Source organism: Balearica regulorum, chromosome 2 (genome assembly GCF_011004875.1).
Source record: "Balearica regulorum gibbericeps isolate bBalReg1 chromosome 2, bBalReg1.pri, whole genome shotgun sequence".
Lineage (NCBI taxonomy): Eukaryota > Metazoa > Chordata > Aves > Gruiformes > Gruidae > Balearica > Balearica regulorum.
In genome coordinates this window covers 126,121,091-126,146,347 of record NC_046185.1, presented here as the reverse complement: position 1 = coordinate 126,146,347, position 25,257 = coordinate 126,121,091, and the positions used below count along the sequence as shown (strand labels likewise).

Sequence of the window (25,257 nt, the reverse complement as noted above, 5' to 3'; positions counted from 1 at the left end):
TTCCCCTCCCTGCCCTCCCCGCCGGGCCGGGCCGCCGCTCGCCCCCCGCCACCCCCGGATGCTGCGGCCGGCCGGCCGGCGCCCCGACGGGCCGGCGGATCTCTCTTCCCCGAGAGCGTTTGCGCGCCTCTGCCGCCGGTCTCCCCGCCGGTGACGGCTAAATATAGTGAGCGGCCGGGGAGCGCGGAGTGCCTCCTCCGCAGTCCCCCCCCGCCGGGATGGGGGAACGGCCCCGACGGGGGCCAGGGCGGCGTGCCCCAGGGGCGCCCCGGGACGCCAACCTGCGCGGATGGCACCCCCTGCCCGCCGCCGGAGCGCCCGCCCACGCCTGCGGCCGGGGCGCGCTGCAACCCCCCCCCCCCCCGCCGCGCCGCCGAGCGGGAGCCCGCGGCCGGGTGACTTACCGGCGGAGCGGAGCGGCTCGCCTGCCCCGCGCCCCTCACCGCCCGCCCGCCCGGGCGCGGCGCGGTGCCTCTCGCCGCGTCCCTCCCGCCAGCCGCCGTCTGGCTGCGGACGTGACCTGGATTCCCCCCCGCCTGCGCCGCCACCGCCTCCCGCGGGGCCACGCACACGCCTCGCCGCGCTGCGCCCCCCCGGCCCCGCCCGCCCCGCCGCCGCCGCCGCCGCCGCCGCTCACCTCCGGCTGCGGCGACCCGCCTCGCCTCGCCTCCGCGCCTCCTCGCCGCCCCGAGCGACGCGCGGCGGAGCGGAGCGCAGCGTTACGCAACGCACCCCGCGGCCCCTCCGCGCCGCGGAGAGGGTCGCCGGGAGGCGGGCGTGGGGCGGAGGGAAACCGCGGCTGAGCCGAAGCCGGAGCCGAAGCCGCCCCCGGCGGCCACTTGTAGCGCCGCTGGGGCTGGCGCCCGCAGGCGGCCGGGATCCCCCCGACTGCGCCGCGGTACGGCGGGCGGCGCCCGGGCAGGGCGGGCCCCGGGGCGCCGCCGAGTCACCCCTTCTCCCCGGGGGCCCGGGCGGCGGCGGGGTGCGGGGACGCGGCTGCGGGCGGCGGTGGGAGCCGCCGCGCTTTTCTGCCAAGGAAATTAAAATCCCGCGGCGGTGACGCCGCAATATGCGGCCGTGGATCGCCCTGACAGAGGGGCACGGGTATGGGTAGAGGAGGAGGAGGAGGACTCCCCCGTGGTCAGACGCTGAAGGCGGCGGCGGCCTCCGTTAACAACTTTGCCGTGCCTCAGCCTCTGGAAGCGGGCACCCGGGCTAGCCGCGGCTTTGCGCAAACACGCAGTCAAAGGGCTGTTTGATTGCACCTTCTGCATCCTGCCGGGCCGTCCCGGTTATTTACCGCGTACCTTCCCTCGAGAGGCTGTGACAGGCGCACCGGCCCCAAGGCCTCCGTCCCGGGGGTGCAGGCAGCCCCGGTGGGCGCAGACGGCCGGAGGCTCCTTCTTTGCAGGGATGCCCAGCGAGGCTCTCCTCCTGACGCCAGGTCTCTGGGCTTGGGGAACCAGCCCGGCCCTGGGGCTGGGCGTGAGGGGGGGTGGGCAGGCAACCCGCCCTACAGACAGTGGACCCATGCAGGAGTCAGCAGGGATGAGATGGGCTGTAACCAGCACACCCGCTCCGACAGGAAAACGAAGGGTGATGAGCCTCTGGCCTACAAAACTGGGGGAAATGAAGTCTCAGAAACAGGATCGCTGCACCTCAGCCCAGCACAAATGCTGGTTCTTGCTCCTGGCAAGGCAGGCAGTTTTAGGAGGCCGTACGTTCCCCAGTCTCCAGTCACGCTCGGAAGGATGTGCTAAGAAAAAGATGACAGTGCATCCCTACCACCCATCTCTAATTCATGAGGCAGGGAAAGCGAGGAAGGAGAAGTACCCAGAGCCTCATTAACAGCTATCAGCTTGAGCGAGTAAGATGGCGTCTGAAGCAACAGGCGTGAAAGCAATAGCTACTTGAAAGAATAAGATCGGTTTGTTTTTCCTTAAGGAATTACAGGAATATTAAACCCTTCTTGCAGTTATAAATCATTTAATGCAAATCATTTAATCCAAACAGAATTTTTACAGGCTCATGAGGCTCACTCATTTTGCCAAGAGTGAGTCATGTACAAATAAAATGAAACCAACAAAGAAAAGAGCTCTCATACCATGTGTATGTGGGTGATCCTTTGAAAAACTTGTAATTATTTTTTTAACTCTACCACAGCCAGGAAGACAGGTTTGTGAAGCAAGAGCAAACCTTGATAACTGAGCTGTACCCCATCAACGTCTAGTTTTTCCTTCACCCAGAAAGTAACACAACAGGTCCCTTGTCAGGCCGACAACAGCCACGGCATGACTAATCTATCAGCAGCCCCTCAAAGGCCACAGTTTCAAACCAAGTTGTGTAGTGACATACTGAGGAAGCAAAAGACTTTTCAAAAATATGAAAATAATGTTAAGTGATTAATACTTAGTAAAAGAATGCAGTAGGCAGTTAATCCCTCACTTACGGGTTAGTTAAGGACATGAGTTAAACTTCATTCTTTGCTCCCCATGTCATAAATATGTGCTGCTAAACACAGAGCACAGCGTGAGCCAGTGGGGTGGTGATGCACTGCTCTGAAATGACTAAAATGCAGGGACACAAAGCCACGTGATGGTGAGAATGGGAGCCTTAAAATGTGTCATCATTCTCATCGAATGAAACTGATCCGGAACGCCATTCACTGATGGCAACGGCAAATATTTGCGGATCCTAGAGAAGTACGGCTTCCTAGTATATTCTGATGCCGACTCCCCGCATCACTTGGAAGAGATATGTCAGAGTATCTCAAAGCACTCCTCTAGCCACCTACTCTGCGTTTTAACATGAGGACAGATGCTGCTGGGTCCTCACACGACCACAGTCTCCCTTCCCCCTGCTTGGCCAGAAGATGATGGTGCGCAGGGACTGTATGTCCCCCACGTGCAGTAGGACAGAATCGGGAAAGGAGTCCCAACAGCATTTTGGTAACAAGTCAAGGGGTTGGACTTAGGGCAATACAGCTGCACAGGTCCGGTGCGTGGTGTGGACACCAGTGGAGCAGAGGGCCCCAGATTTAGGCAATCCAGAACCTTAAGCCCCCTGTGACTTTCAGTATCAATGGCCCCACCAGTGCCTGAAACGCCGCTCTCACCTGGCAGAAAGAGAGGTCCTGTTCTTCTCTTCAGGAGTTTGAGGGAATCTCTGCTTGCCTTGTTACTACCAGGGAGGTGCCATGCCTACTATGCATTCACATAAATGCTGTTCTTACACAGAGACTGTGAGACGGGGGTGCAATACAACTATAGAGCATGCAGAAGAGCCCCTGAACCCCTGCACAATCTGTACTGCCTGTCCTGGAGTGGGCACCAGAGTGGGAGGGACGGGTGGAGGGGAGGAGCACATAGCTTGTACAGCCAGGAGAGTAATGACAACATTTTCCTCCTCCCTGAGAACAGAAGTTCAGGTCATCTACAGGCATAAGCTCCCACTGCATCAGTTATCCATGGGCCGTGACTTTGTTCACAAATACAGGAGTCAGAAACTTCTTTCAGTTAAAAAGCAACCTCATCAAATGACCTCATCAAACAAACGAGAGCTGGACCAGGAGTGCATAGGTTGTAATCCAGCTCTGGGATGAGCTGGAAGAGAATCTGTACATCTTTCAGGGCATAAGGCTCTTGTCAATGACACGGTATTTTTTCTTTCGCATTTTAACACAATGACATAACTTGGTGGATTTCAGCTTTTTATCCCTTATTGCTCTCAATTCTCTTTTCCTCCTAAGTATTTTTTGTCTGGCTTTCATACCTCAGGGATGGGCAGGCAGGGGAGAACTTCAGTTCAGCTGGGCTTTCTAATGGTAATGGACATCTTGCATCTGCCATCAACTGGCAGATTGCCTTGTTACTGGGTATTTTGATTGTTTTTCCCTATGGATCTTTGATTTTAGAATGGTTGCTTGGCAAACCAGTTCAGATACAAATGACTTTGTGTTTTTCTAAGAAGTATTACGCACCTCATCTGTTCTTTTCTGAGGAGGGGTGTTACTAATTTGTTTATACACAAGCAGGCAGATAGAGGCAATGGAACACAAGCTAAAGAAGCAGCTGAATCACTTGACCACCTAGCACACATTATCTGGTAGACAGAGGAGCCCTTAATGACTTTCTGAAACAAGGTCTTACAAAACATGCAGGTTTTCTTATTATTTGTAATTTCTCAGGCCTCTTAATTCCTCAGTCCTCTGAAATAGCATGTACTACAGCACATGGGAAAATGGCGATTGAAGATGAAAACAGTTATAGTAAAGCAGCACAAAGTGTCACTACTTTAAGATCACTCTGGAGTCTGCTAATTAAATGAGAACCTCACCTTTTGGCAGACAAAGAGAATCGAAACCATTTTGTTTTAAAAACCTTACAAGGAATGTGAAAATCAGGAAGCATCCATGTCCCTTTTCAATTTTTAGCCTACCAGTAGTGAGTCAGCACAGCAGGAAAGCATCCTGTGTGGGTCCCTCTTTAACCACAGATAACTAGTGCTTATACACACAGCAAAACTACTGGGCAGTACACGAATACAATGACTTTAGATTAATTTCTATTTATTATTAATGATAGCTGAGGCCAATCTTCTCTAAATGCCATGAAAGACTTCAAAACATTTTAGTGTTAACTGAAGGTATTTGGCCAACATCCTCTAGTCTTTGTCCGGGGCAAAAACCCATTTCCTGAAAAAAAATGATAATAAACCGCTAATATTATATACTGCTTAACTTTAATTCTTTTCTTCTTTGATTTCCATTTTACCATAGAGTGTAATATACATCCATTTGGAGATTTCTGGGGAAACCTAAAAATAACCTAACGTATTAATACTTTGTTTTTGCACAGAGATCCAATTCCATCCTGCCATCAGAATTCGAGGGGAACCACAGCGGATGTGTGAGAGCAGAAGAGAAATGAATGAAAATCAAGACAAATGGGAAAGAAAAATAAATAACCAGAAGGAAAGCAAGAGAGAGAAACAAACCTAGAGGCACAATCTAACCTCCAATGCACAGTTCATATCCATTTTTGATCTTCCATGCAAAAACACAGCAGGGAATTTTTTTCAAGTTATGCAGGGATGCACATGGCACAGGACATTAGTGCTCAGTCCACAAAACCAAATGAACAAGGGCAAAAAAATCTGAACTGAAAGAAAAACAGCAAGACTAAGTTATCACCAAAACCTATATTTAAGATTTGTGTTTCTAAATTGCAGCAACAAAGTATTGGGGAGAAAGTCCTAGCCCTCCTACACTGAAGCAGGCTTCCAGACTAAATAGGAATTTGTGCGTATTCTACTTTTTATTGCAAAAGCTGTTTTACTATAAAAGGCTATCTGGACTGTCATCAAAGGATGATGTGGAGGTTCAAGAAAGTTCAGACAATTTATGGTCAATAAGTCTATCAATGGCTAGTAAACATGATGATGCAATCCAGTGAAATCTCTGGCTCGGGAAATTCCCATAACCTCTGACTGCCAGAAGTTAGGAAATCCTACACTTGTCCTGTTTCTTCCAGCCTTTCTGCAAGCATCCTCTACTCATCAGAGTCAGTCAAAGGTGACCAGGCTAGATGGGCTACTGTAGTAAACAAAAACAGTAGTTCATAGTTCTTATGCTCTGAAGAGATGATCGAGGCCATTCTTGTCATATTATGCTGCCACCTGTAATGAATTTTTTAATGATCAAAGTCATGGCTTCAAATCTCATAAAAATGGTAGTGGACCTTGCTTGGATTTCCCAAAAATACACAGCAGAAGCAACTCCAGAGTAATAAATTAATATTAATGGCAAAAGTAGATGACAAATGGCAGGCTTCATTAGCTCAGATCTGTAGCCTTTCCTTCATACTGAATGGGATGGACAAAGGGTGAGATGGGCACACTAATAAGGACAGCCCATTAGGCAAGAAGAAATAGCATTTCACTGACCTGCAGAAAAGTCTCTAGTTTGAGGTGGGTGTGATAGCACCAAAAGCTTCACACACAGTTCCGTTTCAGTGGTGGATAAGGGACGTCTCTGTCGAGAAGAATCCAAGCAAGAGTGAATGCAGCTCTGAAAGAAGGTAGAGTAAGGAGACGGCTAGAAGTCCTACTGAAACCAGATCCCTTGTCCCAAACCACTGCGGTTTTAGTTAAAAGATTAGGGCTTGGAAAGGCTCCTGCAGTTGGAATAATTATAACTGGGTTTCTCTGAGGGAAAGCTAAAACCCACTGGGGAGAGGCTTGATTTTGGAGGCCTGGCAGAAGCAAGAGCTTTGCAAGTTCTCTCATTCCTAATCTAAGACCATATGGAGCTCAACTACCAGGTGGGTGGGTGTATTAATTGAGGGAATGTGCAGTTCGTTGTATTCTAAACGAACTTGTTCTTCATAAGTGAGCATTACTATGGAAAACCCTGCAAGAAACACAGAGATGCTAGGAAACAACCTCCACCTCTAAAAATAACAAAAACTAGGAATTGAGATTCCACCTTTCTTCTAAGCTCGAACATAACGTAGAGGCCTGGTATCTCTTCTGTGGAGAAGATGACGACATCTACTTATTTCAGTAAGTGAAAACATGTAAAATCACACACACTATCATCTTTACATTCATTCTCCATCTCTTGGTTTAGCAGTATTTTGCTAAGCTTTATTTTAGCAGGCCTAAAACCTGAAGTGAATGAGATCACTTGACCATCTTCATCCCAAATCCAGTCATAGCTGGATTCCTGGAATAATTCAGAGACGCGCACAGAGTTTTCATTGAATTATTTTGGTTCCTAAGTTCTCTTCAGAGGAATGGAAGAGAAATATTACCGTGGTGCTAGCAGAAATGCTATTATGGTAAAGCACTATAATTCTATTATTTTAGAATGGCTATTGCCATTTTTTGCTCCAAGTATTGCATGTAGTGGTGTATATATACCTGCTCAGTGTAATATGTAGCGCTGGCACAGTTCCAACAGTCGTATTTCAGTAAATGCCAGTTTAAACACGATTTGCCTGACATACAAGAGGAAAGCGTCTTCCAAGTGTTGATTATGGGCTTTATGTTGTGATATTTATGCTAATAATGTCTGAAAAAAGCAGTTCCTTCCCCTAGAAAACCTGATCTGCTGGGAATCCCAGAAGATGCTTTGGAGGCCAGCTTGAAAAATCTCTCCGTAGGACCTGCCAAGGTAGTATCCTACTGTAGTCAAAACTCTGGCTTTTCAAGTGACCTTACCCAATACAAACATGTTGCAGCACAGTGGTGGTGTTACCCAGTGTGCAGAAATCTTTGCAGAGGAAACTACTTCAGTACTAAAAAGTATAGCAAGTCATAGCATAGCAGTCAGCAGTGCTATACTTTTTTATAGTTACCTGGTCAGCCAAAACCCAATAATACTAAAACTAGAAAGCTAATTATGACCCAAATAGATGAGAAGTATTATGGAAACACCTACAGATCCTACCTGGTGCGCTCAGACCCACGGCTATGAACTCCTGGAACAAATTAGAAACTGGCGCTACAATAATAGCTAGGTATCTCGTTTCTTTAGAATACATCTGAATGAGTAAAACATGAACAAACAAGCAATGGATGAGACAGGTAAGAAGCTAATTTCAACTTGCAGGAACCTCCTGCTTGTTAACTTATCCACCCTAGTTAGCCCTCTGACTGCAGAAAAAACTATCAGCCAAATCTATACTCATGTACCAGGGCAATAAACAAATCAGAAATGCACAGAGACGGGCTGAACAACTTGCATGTTGTTTTTAAATTATCTTTATAAAAAGGAGAACATGGGGAGGAGCTGGGGATGATTAGAAACTGATGATGGCATACACTGCCTGCTTTTCCTCCCTCCAAACATATCACTTCATTTCTTTCAATTCACTAGGTCTTCAAACACAGCAAAAGCAGCTACTTGTTCTTTCTAAAAACTTTTAGAAAGCTGGCACTTATACTTTTAGCACTGTGAAGAGGAAATAAACCTTTGAGGAAATCTTACCTGTTAAAACCTCTTTTTAATGGTCTAATGATTTTTTAAAAACAATTTGAATTTTGCCAAAAATGTCATTACAAAACACAATGAAAGTGCTTCTCCACCCTGACCATACAATTTCTGAAACAACATAATAATCATGTGTATTTACTGTTCATTACAGTGCCATGTTTCATCATTCAACGTTGAAAATGTCCATTAATAAAATAGCATTCATTGGTTTTATAACAATTCCAATTCAAAATCTTCTTTTTGGAACTCTAATTGATCCTCCAAATGAGCTTTATTAATCATTGACAGAAAACTGGCAAAATCCTACCCCGTACTTTGGCAACCTTTCAAAATGTCCAATTAGGTCAAATCAAGAAAGCCCTAGAAACCAATTACAGCAGCACTTCTAAGCCAGAAAACCTCACTGTACTCTGAAACAACTGCAACATTATAAGAAAAAACCCCAAACCAAAACCCGCAATCATCATCTGGTTATGCACCTGAAATACCACCTCCATAGAAATGTGCCAAATGGCCACTCCTTGAACCACATCAATTAATGGTATTTGCTCACAGATTTTCTTTATCAGTGTCATAAATGTCACCAGGCAGTTCACCATAAGGAAGAGCGCCAGCCAGTTCCTTAATCTGTCAAGCGAACACTTGCTCCCCTTCAGCATTTTCCTATACATCTCATCTTCAGTGCTCTAATTTCACGTGTATACAAAGTCTTCACCTTTTAATGAGTTTCATGTATTCTATATCTCACCTGCATGTTTGTACATTAACAAATATGTTGACAATGTGATAAAAATAATCTTGGCGGCAAGAACAATAGCGACCTTTATCTAACTTCTCAAGAATGCGATCTTTGCTTCTGCAGTACTACTGCACGTACAGCCATAGGTGCTGGTGGGCTGGTGAGGTGTGTGTTGCTGCCAATCCTAATCCCACCACCCACAGTTAAGAATTAATTAGGACTTGAAGATGCCAGAGGGAGGCAAAACAAACAAAAATAGCATTTTAATTAACTGTAAACAATAATTAAAATTCTGCATTATGTTTAGCATCTGCACATTTCTAGACTTACTGCAGTGACTCTGAATCTAATGAGATCATCCAACAAAATCCCAGAGGACTGGACAGATCTCAGATCCTAAGTACATCTCCTATTGTATCTCAAAACAGTAAATAATTCATGCATCCTTATTGTGAAGACCAGTAATTAAAAATAATTTAAAAAATAACACTGTAAATGAACCAATATTCATATACCCTGGCCAGACTAAAGGAGAACAAAATATGCATACATATAGTACAAGGGTTTTGAGTTTCCTATTCCAGATGTACACTTGCTCTGCAATTTCATAACACAATGGTCCGCACTTTACTATACTTGGTTAGTTAGTTGGTTATTTATTTATTTACTTATTTACAGTTCTCTTTTACCTTTTTTGTTATCCTCTTTTAACCTGCCATTATACTAACATAATTAAGAAGGTGGTGGTACACAGCATTCTTTTGCTAGAGTCACAATATTTCTAACGTTTTCCACTCTGATGCCCTTTTAATTACAATGTTGAGACACAGAACCCTCTAAGTTTCTTCCTATCTATTTTAGTTACTCAGTTTTCTCTGCCATTTGATCTTCAGCTGGCTAGTTTACAAAGTGGATCTCATCAGTTCATCTCAACACGAAGTATTACATTCCCTAAACTCATGCTTGAAACAGTCACGTGGCATTCAGAAGTCAAACCTCTTAACAAAAGTCTCCTTACCTTCACCAGGAGGACAGGTAAACTTCCTGAAGTTTTACTTTACCATGAGCTTGATCAAGGGAAACCACCAGGACCTAGCCATACAGAAGAAAGCCAAGGGTTTCTCTCGCACCCATCTCTAGAAACCTGAGGGAAAACATCTGACTGAAGTAACCATGTGGCTTTTGTATTCTATCATTTTCCAAAAACAGCTAGACCAAATCTCTTAACATATATTAACTACAGCTAAAACTTTAATTCACAAAACAAAGATAACCAAATTCATGATACCATTTATATAATGGACTCAGTATTACAGCCCCCAATATCTCATTTGAATTCTAGCCACTACATGGCAGACAACTGCAATGGTTTAGCTAATATGTTGAAAGCTTTGTGTGGATCCTTTTCTTTCTCCCATTATTTGTTTACTAGGCCATTAATATAAAAATCAGGAAATGTTTGGAAGATGCTGCCTATCTCTAGCCCTCTTTCAGCTTGAGTTTCATAGGTTCCTCAGGTTTCATAGGTTCATAGGTTTCACGTATTCTCCCTTACATTTTGCTAAACTAGTAGGTAGAGAAGATTAGCTGATTAGGAATTATATTCTTAATGTTTTCACTTCCATAGCACATTTTTTGAAATGCAAATTGAAGAATTGTAACAGAAGTATTAAGAACTTCATAAAACAGAAAAAAAAAGACTGGTATGTATTCAGGAAGCAAAGGTCACACCTAAGTGTAAGGTCTATGTCAGGATGTATCCTAATGTAAGGATATCTTTTGTTAGAATGATTGCCATTATTTATGACTGATTGCAAATGTGGCTGAATTGCTTTGTTGACCTGGAAAGGTCAGGAAGCTTACTCCATACATCTTGGTTTTCCTCTCATTTTATTTATGTCACGCCTTTTCTTTAACCGTCTATACTCTCGTAACTGCATCAATTCGCTACTTTTGTCTTCCTACAAAAGCTTTCCTTCCATTTTCCTTTTTATTCATGTATTTTTTTTCTGTTATGGTGACAAACACCCCATTAAAAGTGCTACATTTCCTTTGGGTGGATGAAGAAACCAGTAATTGCCCCCCTTTCTTTAAACGAAATGCTATTTTGCCATGGCCTAAAAGGCCCAGTTTGGTATGAGATAGCTATCAGCTGCTGCTCCCTTGTCTGAGGGACATCCTGTAGCAGACCATACCTCATAGTCACGTACGTGCTGCTGTACAAGAGCTGCTGAACCCCAACCCCTATCACAGTTGCTCCTTCTGGTTGGAAATAGCCTCACAATCTTTTTCTTTCAGATGTATATAAAATCTGTATTTCCTATAAGTACCTTTGGTTTGTAGGCCCCCTAAGGGGACTTTCTATTTTTCCTCCTTAACTTTTTCAGCCTTTTCCTCTGACATGCCCCAGTTGGGGCAGATGATACTCCATTCTGTATCAGCTGTTTTCCTGCTTAGTCCTTTTCCCTTTCCTGGAAATGCAGCACTTAGCACATGCAGGAATTTCTCAGGTTTCTCCAGTGCATCTTCATTTGCCCAGAAAATAAAACAGTAAGATCTCAGGGCCTGGGGTTCCAGTTTTATCTGCCATCCAAATAGCAAAACTAGCCCACAGTTCCCTAGGACAGAAGTTTTGCATCCCTCCCTCCCAGACAACAGTCTCCAGGAAGGTCTGTAGCAGTTCAGCTACCTACTTATGCTCCGTTTCCCTCTCTCTTTTCCTAATCCTTTTCCACAACTTTTCTACAAGCTACCTCTCTTTTTGTGCCTTACTTAGGTTGATCTCCAGAATGTGACAATTCGTGTGATGAGAATAAATGTAATTCATCTCCTTTGTCTCAGCTGCTTTCTGAGTAATATAGATAATTTTTTATCTTTTTTGTTTGAATCTTTTATCTTTTTTTATCTTTTTTGTTTGAATCTCTTAAGCTGGTCAACTCCAATATTACCTTCTGAAAATGTTTGTTACCTGCAGCACTTCAACTTCTTTTTAATAAAAGGTCTCCATCATTATCAAAGACATTTCTTTGGATTTCACCTTTTTCCCAGCCTTTTTTGTCAAATTTTTTCCATTTCAGCTTTTATCCATGGGGGAAAAAAAAAAAAAAGCATTGTTGTATTACCAGGTTCCCTTTCTTTCTTTCTGCGAGGCCTCATTTTTTTAAGAGATTTCCTTTTTAAATCTGAGACAATATGTCTTTCTTCATTTCCTTAATAAATCCTGATACCATTTCCCAAGCCTTTTTTACTAACAATGCCTTCTCATTTATCCTGCTCAAGTTTTATCTCAACTGCTCAGCGTAAGTTTATATTAGAAGTTGTATATTTTCATTTTATGTTTATTGATTCGATGAAACAGACCAAGACCTTAAACTTTTGCAGTCCAACATGCTGTTGTGCTTTGAATTCTTACTGAGTCTCGCTCCTTCTGGAAATCTTTCTTGCATAGATAGACTCTAATTTTAAAGATACAGAGTATCTTTCTGTTTTCCTTTGCAACTAGTTTAGTGCCTCAGTCTCCTGCAGTATTTTCTTTCAGGTATAGTTTCTGGGGAAAAACTCTTTAATACAAGAGTTGTGATTTAACTATTCTATACTGCTTTTTCATCGAGGCTCTTTCTGCTTTTCACTGCCTCCTGATTTCTCCAGGGCACAACAGACCCACACTGCACAACCTTGCAGAGCACCCTTCTGTGACGACAGTGGTCACCTCACCACAACACATGGCAGTATTTGGACCTGGGAAAGCCCTATTTTCTCACTAGAACACTGTTTTTCTGGTTGTATGGTTGGGGCACAAGTTACAGGGACTTTTTTTTTTCCCCCCAGAGGTGTTTTCCTAGTCTAGTAAATGAATCTCAGTATTTTATCAGAGCCTTAGTAAGCAAGAGCTGATTCTGCCTTCCTCGCAGCTGATGGTGTTTTGCCAGTGTTTTGGTGAAAGGAAGCTCTGCCCCTAATAGAGGAAGATTGTGCCATGACAGAGATGCAAGACAGCCAGGACATGCAGCCTCTTCTCAGCTCTGCCACCTGTTGCTGCAGGACTTAGGGTAAGTCACTCCATATTCCTCTGTCTTGCATTTTGCACATAGTGTATACTCTGTGACAGTTTGTTTACATCTCTCCCAGAGAAGCATCCCACAGAACACACTATGCAACTGTCTGTCCTTTCCATGGGGTATCAAGTTCATTTGACTGGGAGGCCAGTAGCACTATTTTAAAAAATATTGGTTAGTTATCCTTTATAGCCACAAGTACAATGAACAAACAGCATTACTACATTCACAGAGAGGTTCTTACAACTTTTGTCCCAATTTGTCAGCTGGTCAGAGTATGGTCTGGCATGATAACCCTACGCAGATGTTGCCATCTGTGACCTGAACTCCCCAGCGTTTCTCAGCCATCTCTCATGCGACCATCCCAGCTGAGCTCCGCGCTCCCACACGCACCGCACAGGGCAAGCAGCGTTAAGCCTCTGGGAAGCAGCACGGCCCCTCCTGCAAAGTCTCTGCAGCTCCCAGGGGTGGGGGAAAGGGATGAACTCTGCAGAAATAACAAACACGACGTAGCCCTTCCTGAAGCCTGTTTTCTTCCCGTGTAATGAGTAAATACATCGGGTAAACCGAAGGGGCGGGGGACAATGAATAGTTGAGGCTGCCCTTGCAGCTCCAGCCCAGTCCTCGCACCCGTGGTCAGCGCAGGGAGCCCCGGGGCCAGGAGGGAAGCTCCGGCACGGCTGGGAAGGGGGGGAGCAGCATTCCCCGGGCGGCAGCACACCGGGCCTCCCCGCCCCGGCGGCACGCCGGACCCCGCGCTGCGGGGACGGCCAGCGGAGCCGCTCCCGCCCGGTCGCTTGCGTCTCCCGGCGGTGCGCAGCCGCCCCGGCCGAGCGCCGGCACAGGACAGCGGCCCCGGCCCCCCGCCCGGCCCGTCTGCGGAACCCCCGCTCGGGCTTCCCGCCCCACCCGGCCGCCGCTCTGTCCCCTCCGGCCCGGGGGGCTCCCCCCGGCCCCGTCGCCCCGGCCGGGGGCCGGCGGGGACAGCGTGCCGGGCGGCAGCCGGGGGAGCGGGGAGGGACGCGGGGAGTCTCACCTGCCACAGGCGAGCGCCGAGCGGGAGGCGCCGAGGCGGCTGCGGCGCTTCCTGCGGCGGGAGGCGGGCGCTGTCCCCGGCTGACCCCGCGGGGCGGGCGGGCGGGGGGGGGGGCGGCGGCGGCGGGACGCGGGGACGGAGGGACGGGCCGGCGGGGCGGCCGCCTCTCCGCTGGGGAAGGAACGAGGGAGGGAGGCGGCCGGGAGCGGGGCGGGCGCGGGCAGCGCCGGGGCTGAGCGGAGCCGTGTGGCGCGGCGGCCGGTGACCGCTCTGGCGCTGCGCGCTGTCATGGCAGCGCGGCCTGGCGCGGCGCGGCGCCACACGGCTCCCGGCGCCGGCCCGGCCCGGCCTGAGGGGATGCCCGCTCCGCGCCGCCGCTCGCCCCTCGGCGCGGAGCTCCCTCTGCCGCGCAGCTGCTCTCCCCGGGAGGGGGCCAGTCCGGGGCGGAGGGAACACGCCAGCCGAGGAGGGCACCCCCGTCGGGTGAAGCAGCGCCGGGAGGCGCAGGGGAAGCACGCTCCGTCTGCGCTCTGCAATCCGTGCGAAGCGCTAAACGCAGAGGCAGAGGAAGCGATCCCCCCGCAGGCGCCGGGGCTAGCGGAGAGGCCGGGACCTTCGCGCTCTCCCGGCTCCAGCCGCCTCACGCCTCTCCTGGGCGGTTCTGCCGGCCTGGCCGGGGACGGTACCCGCAGCGTCCCCGTCCCTCTGCGGAGAGAGGCCCCCGCCATCCCACACCGCAGCACCGCGCCAGCTCCCTGCCGGAACGCTTTCTTCACCGCCAAAACTGCTAGCAAATTAATTGTGTTAAATGAGAGCTCGAGTGATGCAGGAAGTTCTGTGGTTATTAACGAAATGCCAAACCAGCACTCAAGGCTATTACTGCTCAGCTGAGCTCTGCTCTGCAGAATCATCTGAGCAGGGCAGCACGGTTGCGTAAGATTAGCTGGCAGCGCTCCGGCTCGGACTCGTTGGAGGTAGTTTTGCAAACAGCTAGTGGACGCTGAACACCATGTTTCGTCCAGATTGCAAAGAAGTTTGTTTGTTGGGTTGTTTTTTCCCCTTCACACCGCTGTTCAGCAGTCAGGTGTGGAGGCTGATAGATGGAGCAGCCAAAATATAAACCCATTTGGCTTACGTGTTTTGATTGCCTTACTTATTTCTGTTTTCAGCTTCATTACCAGTATTCTTTATATGTAATAAGGAATAAAAGGAAAGAAAAAGAGACAAGGACAATGCAAAGTTTAGCTACACAGTGCTGCCTGCATTAGAAATGTATAAATAAGATAAGCACCTACATGACTCCTACTAGGGGATGCAATTAATTTGACTAGACAGCCTCATAATATCACTGCTGAGACAGAAGTGCAGTTCAAAGGCAGTAAGAGGATTAAAGCTCCATACCAGTTAGCATTTAAACTTCTTGAACACTGTTCCTCTATAACGTGATTCTGCTCTGAAAATGTGATACCATGTGCTGTGTCTCAGTTTACAGGTAAAAATGTTGCCACTGAACTATAATCCTGCAAAGCCAACTGAGTCTTCAGCTAATACAGTAATTATCTCAGTACAGTGCATTGAAATAGATCGGAAGTCTAACTTCTCCTATACACAGAGTTAATACCTTGAAGTCTTCACTAACATTACACAAAAAAGTATAACTCTTCATAATCCAGCTAAAACATACTATGTATTTTAAATTTAGATTCATTTGGTTAAGTAGCTTAACAAATGACAGCAAAACTCAACAAACATGAATTGGCCTGAGCAGGCAATAGTGCAGGTGGGTGGACAAGCTTCTCTATTAAGATTACCTAATACTTTGGTCCTGACTCCTGGAGGCACATTGCAGAAGGTCTCCCCAAATCATGCTTGTGGATCTATTGGATTAGGAACTCACTTGTCTAGAAGAGTTTCAATGTATTCTAGAAACACTAGGGAGGATCGTTCTTGCTCTAGAGAAAAAAAGCACATGCTTTAAAATAGCTAGGAGTAATGAACTGGACTACATTCATTCATTTTTATACAAACTTACGGTTTTTCAGCTAGCACAATTATATAGGGTGTGATTGAACCACCTTTGTCCCTTAAGACCCATTGCTCTATACAGAAGGAGAAGGTCTGTAGAATAGGACTGTAAGTCAGCAAAAGATCTGATGAGGCTGCACTGTTACATTACAAAAGATGAGGGGAGTGATGACAATAAAATAAAAACATCAATGACAAGCAAGGTGAAGGCAAGTCAGGGCCTAAACTTCAGCTTAATGTCGTAGGGCAAGAGAAGCCAGTTGAATGCTTGATAGTGCTGATGTAGCCAGGAGCACAAGGAAGGATGGTAACCATCAGAATATAAGAGTGTCTTCAAAGTCTTTCTCGAGATGCATTTTAAGGGTTTTGTTTTCTGTGGAGTCTCCATAGTTCCATCCAGCAGCAAAACAATGTATCTAGTCTAGACATGAATTTACTATTCATGCAGTTTTATTTTTTCTGTGCTAAAGGACTATACAGGAAGACCCAACTGGCTGGAACTGGGAAGAACTGGGAACTATGTTAGAGTAGACAAGGCCCAGTGTAATCAAAAACAATGTCCGAAGGAGGGTCTGAAGTTTTGCTATTTGTGCTTCCTTACAGACTGTCACTTTTTTCTATAATGATGATTTTTTGGAAAATATAGAAATAAAAATGACCAGAAGCACATTTCTGTATTCGCTTACAAAAAGCGACATATCTTCTCCCACAGTCTTTGCCCTTAAAATCTCAAGTAGAATGAATCTACCTGAAAACTCCCAGCCAGAAAGTGCAACCACACGAAGCAGCTGCTGGATGCACGCAAACATCGAGCGTGAACACAGCATTTCCACTCTGCCATACAGCCAGCGTGCTGTAGCGCCTATTTTGCTGTGTGTGGTACAAACTGAGAGGAACTCACGAGTGCCCTCAATTTTCATTACTTGAGTTTTAGAAAAGTCCATGTAAAGGCTGCGTATTTATTTTCTGAAACGGGAGCTGTTCCCCGGGTTGGAAGCAGCCGGCCGCAGCTCCCTCCGGCGCCGAGGGCCGCGGGAGCGGGTGGGGGGAGGCTGGGCGGGAGCTGTCCTTGGTGAGGGCCCGCCGGAGGAGCCCTCCTGCACCGCCCCCGTGGGCCCTGCTCACACCCGGGTCCATGATCTTCGTGGTAGGGCTGCGAAGGTGATCAGGGAACCGGAGCATCTGTCGTATGAGGAAAGGCTGAGAGGGCTGGGAGGGCTGGGTCTGTTTAGCCTACAGAAGAGAAGACTGAGAGGGGATCTGATCACTACTTACAGATATCTAAAGGGCAGAGGTCTAGAGGAAGGGGCCAGACTCTTCTCAGTGGTGCCCAGTGACAGGACAAGGGGCAATGGGCACAAACTGGAACACTGGAAGTTCCATCTCAATATGAGGAAAAACTTCTTCACTTTGAGGGTGACAGAGCACTGGAACAGGCTGCCCAGAGAGGTTGTTGAGATATTCAAAAACCCGCCTGGACACCATCCTGTGCAACATGCTCTAGGTGATCCTGCTCTAGCAGGGGGGTTGCACTAGATGATCTCCAGAGGTCCCTTCCAACCCCTACCATTCTGTGACTCTGTAGGAAGTGCCATAAGCATTACCCTGCACAGTGTTCAACAGAAGGTGTCCCTTTAGTTCTCCCTTTCTGCATGTACTTCTGAATAGGCTTCTACCCAGTAGATTCTTCATTTTTGTTACTAACACATATCCCAGATACAGCCATCTTCTTTTTTTGGTTGATATCTGACATAAGATACTGTTAAATTTTGGCAAATTTGTTAGAAACTCACTTATTTTTAAAAATACTATTTTTCCAAGTTTAAGTTTTTCTGAGTGTTTTATCAGGCTTCTTAGATGACTGTCTATGCTTCTGGTAGATTTCCAGATTTCATATCCATCTGTTAAGTTGAAAATAACATGAATTGAATATTCAGTTTGTTCTTGAAGTTGTAGATTTTCAAGGACTGAATCTTATTTAAGCAGATAAATGCACTTGCTGCCTTGCCAATTTGTGACATTTTTTTCCTTCTAGATATCCCCACTGGCTTGCGTATTACTGCCAAGGTATTCAGATTGACTCATCTCTTGCACTCTGTTGCCTTCTAAAGCAATGCTTGAATTTTAGGTTTCTTGTTGGAATTAATTTTTGCATATGGTTGTTAACCCTGTGTTTACTATCATGCTCAATGGTCTTTTAGTTCATCTTTTCAGACAGTCTTACATGTCTGAGTGGACACTGAAGACCTAAGTCACTAGCACAATAAAATTTCAGCATAGTGCTATTGAGCCATTTAATGTCTAATAGTCTGGCTGTATAAACCTTTCTGATAGTGAATCAGTAGCAACCCCAAAACATTTAATCATTTACACTGTCATTTTTTGTTGATGTGCCTTCATATTAAAGTCTTCAGCATAGAATCATAGAACCGTTTAGGTTGGAAAAGACCTTCAAGATCATGAAGTCCAACTGTTAACCTAACACTGCATCTCCTTGTTCAATGCAACCTTGTCCAATGTTAATCATCAAGCAGAGTATTTATCTCATTTCACTCATGTTTTATCAGTGCATGCTGCACCTGAATATAAAGCTGTGTTGATATTAATTACTTTCCTTGACAAAACACATTCCTTTGAGGTACAACAAAATAAATCAGGACAGACACTGTAAAATGCTTCTGTGAAATGTGTGTGGTTTGTATTGGTGGTTTTTTGCTGTTCAGTCTTCCTCTGATGATTGTTTTTAGACTATGCTGATACACATTCCGAGAAGTTAGAGTAACAACAGATTAGTAGAAAAATAATGCATGACAGAAACTGAACAAGGGTAATGCCCTCTCTACACTTTGGAAAAAAAAATAAGCCAAAATTTATGTGGAGAAAGATGCGTTTTAGCTTGCTACATCATGTGCTGACCAGTCACTGCTGTGACCGCCACACGATGTATACTGGAGCTAGGTTTAAACTAGTTATCTTTAAACCAGCAATCACTGTAGTATAATGATCCTTTGAGGTGAATATCTAGTAAAACTTCATCTGGACCAAAGCTTCGGCCGTGAGCTCTGCCTCAGCCAGCTCACCATATGAAAAGTTTTATCCACAGAGAAGAAATACAGGAACAGACACAAATTTTGTACAGAGTACTTCATGGACTCTCTTGGCATTGTTACTCCAAGAATATGGGTTTAAGAGCTGAAAACTTTCAGAAAGAGAAAAGCCCTCAACTGTGCAGTCGTTCCCATCTAGTGAAGCAAACACGGCTGCTTGGACAGCTCCTGTCCTTCCACAGCTCCCCGCTCTCTGCTTGCGCAGAGACCTTCCTGCCAGCTGCGGAGCTCTGCTGTGGTCATTCCTTCTGTCTCCAGTCCACTAACTCTCCCTCTCAGCTTTCTAGTGAACTCTCTTTGTGTGATCCCTAGGTGAAATCTGCAAGAAGTGGTATTAGGAGACTAACTGAGTCCCTAAGATATTTTCTGTTTGTGCACCTATAGAAAAGCATGGCTGTTCATGTTTCAAAATACAGATTTCAGAGAGTAAAGAAATGTGGGCTTCTGATGCTCCTACTAGGAACACACAAAGCAATTTCATTACTTCTTTCTGATCTGAAGCATACTAAAAACTTCCATTGTTATCACTCTGTTAGGGGGCCTCATTGGTTTAAAATCAGTATTAGATATGCAATGGTTAAAATGGCAATTTTATTCAAGATTTCTTCTATAGTAATATGCTGCCATACATGTTCCAAGTGCCCATATGGCAAACTTCCATATACCGTCTCATTTTAAGTGAAGTATATATATGTATGTATTCTTACAAGTCCCTGCAGGAACAGTAAGGAGGAAAGCCTTATAGCAGAAACTAATTCTAAGTTCCACAGTTTTGCTAGTGGGTAAGGAATCCAGTTCACTTAAGAGAAGGCATCATTTGTTTGCTCACACAGAGACCCAATAAGGAACAGAACAGAACTTAGTAATGGGAAGAGAGAGAGAAAGCCATCAAGCACAGCAACTCCTTGTGTTTGGTTCTATTTTCTGCCCATGTTAAATGACCCATGTAATGAGTAAAGAATTGTTTAGATTGAGTAGTACACAAGCATATTAGGTCAATAACTACTCTACTGCTAGCTGGCAGTCTGAACAGATTATGAACAAAATCAGTGCTGTCATTTCACAACTTTTTTAAACCAACACAGCTACAGAAGTGCTTCCTAGAACAGATAGATTCCTTTGCCACATGATGATTAACACCAAGACCTTGAAGATGCAGAGAGGCCCAATGCGAGTTTTTTTTTAAGAGCCCAAATGCCTACTGGGTTGGCCAACAGAACACTAATGGCTAATATTAGATTCTGGCAATAGTACTTCAAGATGATTTAAAGGAAAAAAAAAACAACCAAACAACTATTGGAACTTCTCAAGATGTACTTCTGACTAACCATTTTTACATGAGTGTATTTTATTGTCCTGCCTCTTCTACTTACTGCACTGATTTGCTGTGAGTTTTTAAATTATCTTGCAAATTCCACAGGGCAAGAGCTACAACTGGGTTTGCATCACACCTAGCCCAGAAGTGATACATCTAGAACTGGAAAACAGAATTTTTACAGATACTGAAAAAGAAATGCAAAAAAAAAAGTGAGAAATCTGACTAATGAAATCTTTAAACCTATGATAGAGAATGGATGGGTGTCCTGATTTTTAATCAAAGTCACGGTTCACTAACCCGTGCGTTTTGAAGGATGGGTTGTAAACAGGCATCAAAGGTCACAGTGGCACTACTCTGATCCAATGGAAATGTGGTCGTATTAGGTAAGACATCAAAGTAATCTCAGTGTATGAGAGTTAATCCGGAGAAGAAAAGGCTTTGCTATACCAGTCTCTGTTCAGAATCTTGTTCTGGTTCAGGTCATCTCTCACAAAGTGTCATTTTGTGACAAATCTTACCTTTTTTTTTGCTACTATTTTATGGGCTACATGGACAATTAGTAAATGTTTCCATGGCAATTCATCGACAGTTTCTCATAGATGAAGACTGATTTTTTTCATTTGTAGACAAAGACTCCATTCTTCCTTTCTGTTTTTAAAGTATTTTCAAGGCTAACCAAGTAGGATCCTGTAGGAGTATGTTCTGTTACTGCAACAATACCACTCTGAGGGTATTTAGGGAGGTCCAAGTTAAAAGTAGTCTATTAATATCTTTAAACATCTATGTTAAAAACACATTCAGATGAGATCAGAGTGTATGCAAATCACTGAGTTTTCTGCTGTGGAGAGGGAAATGCCTTATGCTCTTCTTTCCTCAACCAAAGCTGCAATCAGAATAAAGCCAAGGAAGGGGTCCCCTGCCCTTGTAGAGCACCTGATTCTCACTGTACCCCAATGCCTGCCGGGACCAAATAAAACCTATGACAAGGTAATCTAATGAGGGGGCAAACTGCACCAGTAAATTATCTTAGGGTCAGGGAGACTGTGAAACTATAAATGTAATTGGCTCAGTTGTTCCAGAAAAACATTAAGTGTTCACATTCTGGAAGAGGAAAGCTGACACTGGACTAACAAGGAAAACTAGCACCTCGCGCGTAGTATCATCTCGTTTGGGCCAAGATCAGAGCTCTACTGGGAAAGAGGTCTGGGATGCAATAAAACCCCCCAGACCTCCAAAATAGGGTTAAATTTTGGAGAATCAAAGAGGATTAACAACATGAACCTTGGCACAGTTATGGATTTAAGAGCCGTGGGTCAGTCATTTATTTCATTTCAGACAGCCAACATGCAGTGAGACGCTGCGCAGATATACTTAGTTCTCACTTTTGAAGTGCCCTCGGACAGTCCACAGGAAATGTCTTGGAAATGAGAACTGCAAAAAAACCCAAACAAACAAAGGAAAAGCACGTCAAGTTATTTAACAAGGGTCAGAAAGAAAAAGCCTGCTCATTCTTCTCCCATAGGAAAGGCACTTGATGAGAGCATCCCTTTGTGAAGAGGAGAAAAAGAGGAACTGCTGACACTTACTGCAAAGTGAAATTCTGGCTACCTAAGCTATGGCTATGCCCTCATTAGTATCTTCCCTTGTGAGCAACTGAATGAAGAGGAGCAACGGTGGTGAGGCACCAAGGTAAAGTCAGTTCTGGTATCTAGTGTCTCGCTACACAACAATTAAACAAAGCCTTGTAAACAGTCTTTTAAACACTTTAAAACGAAATACACGTGAATAGTCATAGAACATCTGAACAGGGTGGAAACAAGAAATTACATAATAATTTCAACACGCATTTCTCAGATCTACATGACATGCTACTGTGTTTTTTTCACAGTAATAAACAAAGGTTAGTACTGACAGCAGATGCTTTTCCTCAATACTGAAAATAGTATTATAATACACTGTTGCTGCATTTCCAAATGATTGAGGGTATTGCCAAGAAGGCTGTTACAGAGAAAAGAGAAAAAGACAGAAGGAATAATATTATTTTTATGCTACGTGCTGCTGTACAAGAGCCATTCTGGAGGCAGCTTTTACAGTTGTGACCAAGGACACAAACAATTAGGCAGTTTCCACCATTCAATTCCTTCAACTGGTGTTTATTCTAAATAAATAATACTTCAGTGTCTGTGTGTGTTTTCTTCTCAAGTGTGGGCTAAACAGAGGCGTAGTGAAAAAGTAGCTACCACATTGACTGCAACAGACTTGAATTTCACCCAAGTGATCTTAACTGTGTGCATCTCTCTTTCTAACTGAAATTCCAGTTCTTTCACTTAATATTACAAGCAGAAATGTAGATAGCGGGTTAAATTTCAATCCCACTGAAGTTAGGAGCAAGCCTCCTGCTAACTTCACTTACATGCACAAAACACAAACATATGGCTGAACAAGGAACAGAGGAAAATAAGGAGGAACAGAGGAAACGCTGTCACTGGCTGAAAGCAGGGCAAGTAGCAGTGCCCAGCCTTGCCCATACAGGTTTCCACTGTAATTTCATGGCAGACTGGAAGAGCTATTCCTTCTCTCACCAAAAGCAATGGTTTGTACCTAACAGAGCTACCAATTACTAGCTGCTGACATGGCAAGAGAGTAAGGAGTTGATCAGCTGAAGGATACTCAGGTAGATACTGAAGGCAGTGGAAGACCATGAGAAGGTGAGGTGGAGAAAAACAGGGAACAGGAGAAAGAAGGACGAAGGTCAGTTGATTTCCACACTGCTATATCTGCCTGCTGCAGCAGCAGCATTACCCATAAACCTGCCCATAGAGGTGACAGTTATGAGGGCAAGAGCAGCCTCTTTTTCCTCAGCAGGCTTGTAAGACACGTCTTGCACATAAATATGCTAGAAGAAGTCCAGTTAGAGAACTGGATGGATAGTACTCCAATATTCCTATTTTTAGACTATATAAGAGGTAGGCTGCTGTTATTTTAAACAAATGGTAGGTTACTTCTTTCTCTTATATGCATACAGCTGTGTCACGACTGAAAAATAAACACATGGTTGAGCGATTTCTTGAACTCCTGCATGGTGGTGAATTTTTCAACAGTTCTTTTAATGGCTTTGAGAGCATAATACAGCAGAATCCTCTAAAAGTCAACTCTCACCGTCAGTTCTTCATCACTCTGTTGGAGAAAATCCCATCTGTCTTTCAATGTTTTAATTTTTAGCTATGTTCTTTCCCCATCTCTCTCTCTGGTCAGCTTTTGAATGAATTGCAAATTTTGGGTCTGATTTTTGAAGCAGTCTACAAAAGCATTGCTTTTTTAACCATGTTTGCATAACTCCCCATCTGACTAACCTGCTAAATTCCTTGTCCCAACAGACATAGAGAAATGACCCATTTTCAGTGGTGTGCTGACTGTATACTTAAGGGCTGCATAAGTTTGCCTGACAGGCCACGAACAATCCCTGAACTGCCTCATGATAACCTCTGATTTTTCTGTTGTGCTGGAATGAAGCTTTTTTTTTTTTCCTCTCCCAGAGCAATGGAAAGAAAAAAAGGTAATTGAAATAGATTGGACGGCTTGATGTCTAAAGATTTAAAATCCAAAACCAGCTCAGTTACATGTGGCGAATCATTCTTGGTTTATGATGGGCTATGGAAGACAATAAAGTTCTCATACTGTTCCCACTGGCCAGCTATTCATATCCCAGACCCACCAGTCTATCTGAATTACTAGCATGCTTTTTGGCAATCAGAGAAGAAAGACTGTAGGCTGAATGGATGCCAAGATGGATGTATAGTGTGGGCCAATTCTCCAGGAAAAGTCAGATCCAGCCTTGCTGAGTGGATGAGACATTCAACAGCACAGTTTGAGGAGCAGCGAGGGGGTAAGGGAGAGACTGCTTGTGCCTTAGGCACAGCCTCCCATTGCTTTCTGAGGCAGGCCAGTTTCCCATCAGATCCTGCAGAAGTTTGGCCATTATTGCGGCAGCCTTGGTCCACGTGGGTTCATATTGATTTGTTTGCATGGGGGTTTGGGGGTTTATTTTTGACTCCTGTAAAGTGAAATGGATTCTGTTATTTCTCTTTTACAATGTCAGAATCCATTTTATGTCTGCAGAGCTACTGAAGACGATGTGATTGCCAAGTGTCTCTGGTGGCAGAACTGGCCTGATGGTGACAACACACTGGAAAAACAAGAGAAAGAATCCAAAATGACATTCAGCTTCTAAGCAAGTTGATAGAGCCAAGTATTGGCAAGTTAATACACTGGGACTGAGAAGGGAGATAGCTTTCCTTTCCACTTGTAAATTTGATATGTTTTGTCTGGAACAAATCAGAACAATATAAAAATATAACCTGGTTATGTCTTTTTTCTAGCATCATTTTTTAGAAAATAGATTTGTAATTTAAGGTGCTATGTAGTGTCTGGGACAGGCTCCATCTGAAGCACCAGGAGCTTCTCCTGATTTTTATGGTAACTAGTTGAGGATGCTAAATACACCTACTTCACCACCACCAAAAGCTCAGGAGTACAAAGTCTTACGGATCTGGTCACCTTCTGAAGCTTTCTTTATTAATCTTATTATGCAAACTTGTGAGAACATGGTGGGAGAAGAGTTAGATGGGGAGGAAGCTTTTAGCTGTGTAGTAAATACAAATAAGAAGATAACCATAAGCCTCTCAATGGGTCCTGCTGAGTGGGAGGGACACTGCACCACCCCTCACTAACAGAGCAGTCTGTGCTTGTTCTTGTGAATAGAAGCTTTGTGTCCAAAACAAAACTGACTTTGAAAGCAACTAGTCAGACCCAAACAAATTATTTTAGTAAACTGAGTTGTTTTGTCCTTAGTATTCTGAGGGAAATGCAACCACAGTGACTGTTTTTCATAAACCTGTTTCTCAATTAAAAAAAAGTGTGATCCCACAAATGTTATGATTTCATCATCTTCCCTGCTAGAGTACTCTTCCGGACACTGGGT

General features: G+C 44.9%; 1 protein-coding gene across 15 annotated transcripts in view; it reads right to left on the bottom strand.

The window, feature by feature from the left end:
* The window catches only part of THRB (thyroid hormone receptor beta), a 174,884-nt gene extending 160,981 nt beyond the window's left edge, over nt 1-13,903 (bottom strand). For 5 of the 15 annotated variants that reach the window (XM_075745814.1, XM_075745816.1, XM_075745819.1 and 2 more), the window contains exon 1: nt 638-865. The gene's annotated coding sequence lies outside the window, so the exon portion shown is untranslated. Of the gene's footprint in view, nt 1-404; nt 532-637; nt 866-9,753; nt 9,880-13,826 lie in introns of those variants that run through there. The other 10 variants (XM_075745821.1, XM_075745820.1, XM_075745825.1 and 7 more) reach the window with 7 other exon arrangements.
* Nucleotides 13,904-25,257: the final 11,354 nt, after the last annotated feature.